Source organism: Echinops telfairi, unplaced genomic scaffold (genome assembly GCF_000313985.2).
Source record: "Echinops telfairi isolate 266 unplaced genomic scaffold, ASM31398v2 ScPeMD7_10;HRSCAF=50, whole genome shotgun sequence".
Lineage (NCBI taxonomy): Eukaryota > Metazoa > Chordata > Mammalia > Afrosoricida > Tenrecidae > Echinops > Echinops telfairi.
The window spans coordinates 8,288,658-8,297,217 of record NW_022103907.1 but is presented as its reverse complement, the minus strand read 5'-3'; the positions used below and the strand labels follow the sequence as shown (position 1 = coordinate 8,297,217).

The 8,560-nt window shown below is 40.0% G+C and overlaps 1 pseudogene; it reads left to right on the top strand.

Moving 5' to 3' along the window:
• Window positions 1-926: 926 nt before the first annotated feature.
• LOC101638616 lies at window positions 927-4,103 on the top strand (annotated as a pseudogene).
• The last annotated feature ends 4,457 nt before the right edge of the window (window positions 4,104-8,560 follow it).

The following is an 8,560-nucleotide window of genomic DNA, read 5'->3' as shown; positions in this document are numbered from 1 at the left end:
ATAAATAAGATAAAAATTTATTGAGATACACATTGTATCAATATTGATTAAGAAATATCTATAAAATATAATATTTTGCTAAGGAAAACAATTCTAGCAATTACATAAGAACAAGGCATTATAAACAGTGTGTTATCCCAGATTTTAAAAATAAATTAACATTTTAAAAATCTTATCAGCATATTTAGCCTCATTAATAAACAAATTAAAGAAATAGTCACCTGGTAATTTCAAAGAAACATGTAACATAATTCAAATTTCACTTCTGATAAAATATCTCAGCAAACTAGCAATTAAAGAGAATTTACTCAGCAGATAAACAGTATTTACGAAAAATAAAAAACAATATGTAATTTTAACTAGAGGCTTAATGTTTAAATTCAGAAAAGTAATACAATTATATTTTACCTGTCCACTTATATTAACAATTTGACTGTAGGTTTTAGCCAGTGCAATAAGGCAAATAAATTAATAAATGAATAAGTAAGTAAATTTAAAAAGATGGCATACAGTATGTCAAATGTATCAATTTTATTTGCATTTGACATATTGTTCATGTAGGAAACTCTAATAGGTCTGAAATATATATTGAAGCTAATATCTGAATGTATAAGGAATTTGGAGATAGAGGATTAATACTAAAATCTTACTGTAATATCTATTAATTAATTAATAGAAAATTAAATTCAATTTAGCTATTAGTAATACCAAGAGGAAAATAACTAGGAACAAATTTAATTATGAAGGTGAAAATCATGTACACTAATAATTATATTGAAAAAAATAACGTCAATATAAATAAATGTAAGGACAGCCTTTGTTCTTTGTTTAGAATATATAATATTTTAAAGATATTAACCCTACCCAAAGCAATGTGAATCTTCAATGAAAGCCCTGTAATACTGTCAAAAGCATTCTTCACCAAGATGGCGAATCCAATCACGTTTGTTTGGAGCTGCAAAGGTCCTCAAAGTGAGAAAGAAACCTTGCAAAGGAAGAGCGAAGTCCGAGTGAGTAGTCATACACACGCGCTAAAAAGACTTGGTAAGTTAGACGGTCAGAACAGAGAGGAAACCCCTCAAGCAGATGGATTGACGCAGTAACTAGAACAAGAAGCTCCAACAGTCTGTACAGGAATGACCCCTGTTCTGTGATATATACAGGAGCTATGAGTTGAAACGGGCTCTATGGCACTTAACAAACAACAATAAGTCACAGCATTTAAACCAGCCTCGCACTGGCTTATGAGCCCTCGTGGTGTTATGGTTATGAGTTAGACTACTAACATCAAGGTCAGAGTTAGAAACCCCTAGCCACTCTGGAGGAGAAGGACCAAGGGTTTCTATTTCTATAAAGAGTTTACCGTCTGGTGGAATCGTGACAGGCAGGAAACCAGTACAGCACACCACACCCACACCCACACCCCTGTTCGTGCTCTGAGGCTGCTCACAACTCATTAAAGATAACCAGGACTGACCCCAAGCACTTCCCAACTAATAAAAAGGGAGCAATCTGAATTAAGGGCTGAGCGCAGCAATGAAAAGAAAAGGAAGGGGAAGGAGGCTGTGAAGAAAGTGGCTGCTGCTGTGACCTTGGGAAGGGATGTTACCTCTCTTTCCAGAGATAGCGAATTGTATGCACGCTGACAACTTGGACCTAAAGAAGCTCTTGTATCTCGACTTGATGAACAATGCCAAGAGTCAGCCCGAAATGGCCATCTTGACTGGCACCAGTTTTGTGAAGGACTGTGAAGATCCCAATTGATTGATCTGGGTCTTGGCAGTCAGAGCCGTGGGCTGCATCTAGGTGGGCAAGATCCCAGAATATTTCTGTGAGCCCCTCGGCACAGGCACGTGTTTGAAGGATGAAGACCCCTATATTCAGAAAACGGCCACGTCTATGCAGCAAAGTTCCAGGACCTCACTGCCCAAACGGTGGAGGATCGGGGGTCCCTGAATTCTCTGTGAGGTCTCATAGCAGATTCAAATCCAATGGTGGTGGTGGAGGCTATAGCAGGGCTGAAATCAGTGAATCCCACCCAAACAGGAATCTACTTGATCTGAACCCTCAGAACAATGATAAGGGGCTGACACCCTTGAATGAATACACTGAATGAGGCCAAATCTTCCTCCTTGATTGCCTATCAAATTATAACCCTAAAGATGACCGGGAGGCTTAGAACATCTGTACATAGGTAAGCTCCTTGCCTATCTCGTGCCAACCCAGCAGTGGTGCTTTCAGTAGTAAAAGTCCTTAGGAAATTTCTAGAGTTGCTACCCAGGGACCCTGACTACTGCAATATAATGCTGTGGAAGAAGTTAGCCCCTCCATTTGTCCCTTTTCTGTCTGGGAAGCCAGAGGTGCAGTATATTGCCTTGAGGAACATCCACTTAATTGTCCAGGAAAGGCCTGACACCTTGAAGCAGGAAATCTGAGTTTCTTTGGTGACCCATCCCAAGCCAACATTGCTCATTTACTGGCAGACCTGAAGGAATATGTCACAAAGGCCAACGTTGCCTTTGTAAAGCTGGGTGAGCCATTGGATGGGGTGGCCTCAAGTGGAGCAGTGTGCACCATTTGCCTGAGCACTTGCTTCACCTTGTCCAGTCTAAAGTAAGTCATGTGGTCTCAGGGACGACTGTTGTCACTGGGGGCATCTTCCGCAAATATCCTAATTGATATGAATGCGTTATTGCCACACTGTGTGAGAATGTAGACTTACCAAATAAGTCAGATGTGCGAACAGCTATGATTTGGATCGTGGGAGAATATCCTGAAGAATTGACAATGCAGGTGAGTTACGAGAGAGCTTCCTGCAGGGTTTCTATGATGGAAACACCCAGGTGGAGCTCACTCTGTTTCCTGCCATAGTGAAGCTGTTCTTGAAAAACCATCAGATATGTAGGAATTGATTGAGCAAGTCTTGAGTTTGGCAATCCAGGACTCTGGTAACCCTGACCTCGAGACCGGGGCTATATTCACTGGTGCCTTCTGCCAATGGATCCTGTCACTGCCGAAGAAGTCATCTTCTCTGAGAGACCACGGATATCCTAGGAAACCGACCTTATTGAGCCCAGCTGGGTAGCCGATGTAATCTGCCACATAGGTTCTTTTTGCCTTAGGGTACCATAAGCCTCCCAATACTTTAGTAGAAGGAAGTCACAGAATCCATCACCAACCCTTATCAATTCACCATGGAAAAACTGATGTGGTGACAACCCTATTGGCACCACCTTGAAACCCACTTGGAGCAGCCTCAGGTTACACTTTCTCCAGGTGATCTTTTGAATTTTCACCATGGTCCCCCATTCAACGTGCCACAAGTATCTGCCATGCAAATGGGGGTAGTGGATCTCTTGGGAGGTGGATTAGCTAGTCTGCTCAAGCAGTCCTTGATCCCATCATCACTGCCAACTTCACATCTGTATGAAAATGAACTTCACCACCAAAGTTTTGCATCACATGCTGGACATTGCCATCCAGTTAAACTAAAATAATTTTGGTATCATCCCCAGCTCACATCTGGTGATTCACACACCACTGGTGTCAAACCAGATGTCTCCCACCTCTCAGCACCTCAGGCCCAGTCATGAAGATGGAATCTCTGGATAACCTGCTGCTGACCATGAAAAAATATGGATGTCATCTGCTTCAGCTGCCTCACCCCCTCAATGTGCTTTATTGTAGAAGATGGCAAAATGGAGAGCCAGGTATTCCTTGTGACATGGAAGGATATTCCTAATGATAGTGAACTTCTGTTTCAGATCAAGAAATGCCATTTAAATGCTGACACCATTTCCAGCTAATTGCAAAACAACAAGGTTTATACTATTGCCAAGGAATATGTGGAAGGGCAGGACTTGCTATACCAACTCCTGAAGCTCACTAATTGCATTTGGATTTTGGCCAAACTACATATCCAGCCTAGGAACCCCGATTACATGCTGTCACTAAAGTGCAGAGCTTCTGAAGTCTCTCAGTATATCTATCCAGTTTATGGCACTATTTTGAAAAACTATTGGAATGGTCCAGTGCCCTCCAGCCACCCTGTGATTGGTGCAAGTCAAGATCTTTTAACTGGAACAAATGGTGTCGATATGTAGACTCTGAACACAAATACACTCATGCCACTCACCCCTGTACTGACTAGTATAACGTGCACTAACATTAGGGCAAAATCTGCTTGGTATTTTTAGCTTCCTGTGAACGTGCGTAACCACCACTTCAATCACTTCCCACCTCTTGCCCCCTGCTGCTGCTCTATGGCTGCTCTTTTCTACATCCACTTGTGAGTGTGGTTTGATATTTTGAAATGAGAACTCATTTCAAAAGCAGAAAAATGGAAGAAAAAAAAAGCAAGGAAAAGTATAAAAAGTATAAAAAGTATAAAAAGGGGGAGGGAGAGAAAGTGAGAGGGAGAATCTCAGAAACACACATGGGCAATTCTACCCAGACCTATAGGATTGCTGTGAGTTGCGATTGCAATTGGGTTACAGTGTTTGGTATTCGTTTAGTGATAAGCATACAGAAAATTGGGATAATTTGAGATTTCACAAATAAACCTATACAGCTCTGGTGAATTGATCTTTGAAAACAATGCCAATGTTGTTCAATGGGAAAATAATAGTCAGGTCTATAAATGACATTCACTCAACTGAATTTCCACATACAAAAAATAATGTTGAGGCCATCCTTCATATGCAACACAAAAGGAACAAACAAATCTCAGAATAAATCAAGGGCTTACATGTCCCAAAAGCACTAAATTCCTGAAGAAAACATAATATTTTGACACTGACACCCCACACAGCAGCAACAGAAGACAAAAGAAATAAATTGGCTTTCACTGAAATTAAAAACTTATATGTGTCAAATAACTTCCTTAACAAAGTGAAGAGAAAAACTTCAAATAAAATATTTCATAATCCTATATGAGGTAAAAGTTTAATTTCCAGAATATACAATGAACTTCTATAATTCAACAGCAAAAAAACCCACAAACAATTCATTTAAAAATATAGGCAAAAGACTTGAAGGGTTATTCCTCAGAAATCAAAAGTAAATAAATAAACCCAAAACAAATAGTCCACAAGCAAAGGAAAATATGCTCAATTCTATTAGTCATTAAGGAGATGCAATTCAAAGCTTCAATGTGATGATTTCACCCACAACAAGATGGTTGTTATTAAAAATGAAATAAACAAAACCCATGTGATTGTTTCAGGGATGGACATTCAGAACCAGTGAAACGTACCTGTGGAGGACCTGAAATGGATGGCCAAGCCGCTGATGATGTGATTGTGAAATGATATAGCCACTGTGAATAAGAGTTTAGAAGTCCCTCAAAAAGTTAAACAAAATTAATATATATATAAGTCCATGCCTAGAATTGAAAGCAGTAAAAATGAAAGTGATTGTAAATCCCAACCACATATGAGGGGACAAACAATAACATGTAATGCCAATTTATTCTGCCACAAGGAGAACTGAAATTCCATCCATGTCACAATATGGATGAACCTGGACATCATTTTAGTACATGAACAGACCAGGAATAAAAGCATACATATTATGTGATTCCAAATATATGAAACGTGTAAAATGGGCAAATGCACATAGACAACATTTAATTGTGGTTGCCAGAGTCTGGCAACTGGTGTGGGAGATTTTTAGTTTACATTTAAAGTAAAAATAGTTTAAGTTATATAACGGTGATAGTTGTATAGAATGCTCTTGTTAGGTACCTTTGAATCAGTTCCAACTCAAAGTTACTTCTGTACAACAGAACAAACCAGGGCCCAATCCTGTTCACTAACAGCCCATTGTCGCAGCCACTGGGTCAATCCTTCTTGCCAAAGGCCACCCTCTGTTTTGTTGTCCCTCTGTTTTCCTAAGTCTGATGTTGTGTTAGTCTGGGTAGACTAGGGAAACAAATTCACAGAAACACATTATGTGTATAAGAGTTTTATATACAAGAGCAATTGAATATTGAGAAAACATCCCAGCTAGGTCCAGATCAAGTCCATAAGTCCGATATTACCCCATATGTCAATACTAGTCCATAAATCTCTCTTTAGACTCACTCAGCCATGCAATGTTGACCCAAATGCAGAAAGATCACAGCTGAGTGGGTGAAAAGTCTTGTAGATCCTGGGGTGGTGGAAGCATGTCATTGCTGGCGTGGTTATCCACTGGCTCCTCCAACTCTGAGGCTCTGGCTCCCATCAGCCTGTCTCCATGTGGCTTGTCAAAAAGAATGTCTCCCAGGAGTGTGTGAGGGCCCTGCCTCCAGCGAGCTATTTATCTCCTTAGTGGCTAAGCAGCTCCAAATGAGGTCCTCAAGCTGTGACCTGATTGACAGGCTAAACTCCATCCCTTCACTCTTAAGTCTCGAGTTGACAACTGATTATGTACCTACCACGGATGTCCTTTTCCAAGGACCGGTCTCTCCAGATACATGTCCAAATTGTGTGGGACAAAGCCTCCCCATCCTGACTGGTAAAGTATATTCTGGCTGTACTTCTTCCAAGATGGATTTGTTTATTAATTTGGCAGTCCGTGATACTTTCAATATTCTCCCCCAACACCATAGTTCAAATGTGTCAATTATTCTTCTGTCTTCCTTATGCACTGTTGCATATGAAGCAATTGAAATATGACGAAGTCAAATAACATCCTTGCATCCCAACACTTATTAGAGGTCTTATGCAGCAGATTTACCCAATGTAACATGAAGTTTGATCTCTTTACTGCTGCTTCCATGATCACTGACCATAAACTCAAGGAAGCTGACATTCTTGACAATTTCAACATTTTCTCCCTTTATCATGATGTTACCAATTCATCCAGTTGTAAGGCTTTTTATTTTCTTTACATTGAATTATAATTCATACTGAAGACTGCAATTTTTTATCTTCATCAGCATTTCCTTTAAGTTCTCACTTCCAGCAAGTAAAGTTGTGCCATTTGAATATAGAAGGTTATTAATAAACGTTCCACCAATACTGATGCCTCATTCTTCCTCATATAGTCCAGTTGCTTTGAAGATTTGCTCAGCAGATTTGTTCAACGCAGATTGAATAAAGGAGGTGAGAGGACACAATACTGACCCACATCTCTCTTGATTTTAAATAATGCAGTTCCCTTGTTCTAGTTGCACAACTGTTTCTTGATCAGGTACAGGTTCCACATAAACACACTGATGTGTTCTGAAATTCTCATTCTTCTCAAGGCTTTCAATAATTTGTTAGTCACAGTCATATACCTTTGCATAGTCAACAATACACAAGCAAAGCTTTTTTCTCTCATTTTATATTTTCAGTGAAAATCTATCTGACTTCTACAATGGCATCCTGCTGCTAGGCCACAACATTTTCAGGGGATAATCCATCCAAAGTGTACTATTTGTTCTTCATAATGTGTTCTCAGACTGGAAACTCTGCCGAAACCTGTGCCCTTTGGGTGACCCTGCTGTCATGTGAAGTACCAGTGACACAGCTTCCACTATCACAGTAACACACAAGCCACCACAAGACAACAAACTGACAGACAGGTGATGGCTACGCAGAATCATGAATAAACAATATCCCTGAATAGTACACTTAAATATCATTAAATCAACTATTGTATCGTGTATATTCACAATGAATCTAGAAGAAAAATCAGGCTGCAATTCCAAAGGTCAGCAGTTCAAAAGCAGCAGCTGCTCCATGAAAGAAACTACCTTTGTGTGCTGTAGTGGTTGCACGTCTGGCTGCTAACAGCAAGATGAGCAATTCAAAACACGAACTGCCCTGCGGAAGAAAGAAGAGTCTTTCTGTGGGTTTTCTTCCATCACGAACATGAAGCTGAGTACAAGGAAGGGACACCTGCCAAGCTCCTTAGGTTTGTGCAGAGCAGAAAAAGAAAGAGGCCAACTGAGGACATGGGTTCTCTGCTCCCCTCCAAGGAGTCTATTCTGAACCCCAGGAGCTCTTCGCTTGTCGTGGCCTAAGTGCTCATGGGGGTTGTCTGTACACCGGTGGTTGCCGTAGGGAGAAAGTGAAGTACGTACACTCATCCTCCATGGTTGTTGACTGTTGACATCTCCAAGTAGTTTCTCATAACCAGGGATGGTCTGAGGGTTCAGGGATGAAGTTGTAAGAGGTGTGCACACTCTGACTTGACAGCTGATCGATGGCGTCAAAAAAGTTAACATAGAAAGGAGAATTTCAGAGAGGTACCCCTGAGGAGTTCCACAAATCCACCCAGAGACAGAGAAAAATAGATGGTATTTTAAAAAACCCAACAACACCAGAAGCAAAGCCAACAAATTCAACAACTGCCCTACGTGTACTTCCACCACTTTTTGTGATTATAATGTTCATTGTGTATTATAGTTGGAATTTAGTCTGATAAATACAATATAATACATTGTCTCATCACAGAATTATCATAATTTTTTTCTGAAGCACTGTTTAAGGATATCCAAAATTGAGTTCATCAAATTATAAATAGGGATGTTCCTTTATGAGTAATATAGAGTTACATATTAGCTTTGTTATTTGAATTTTTAATATTG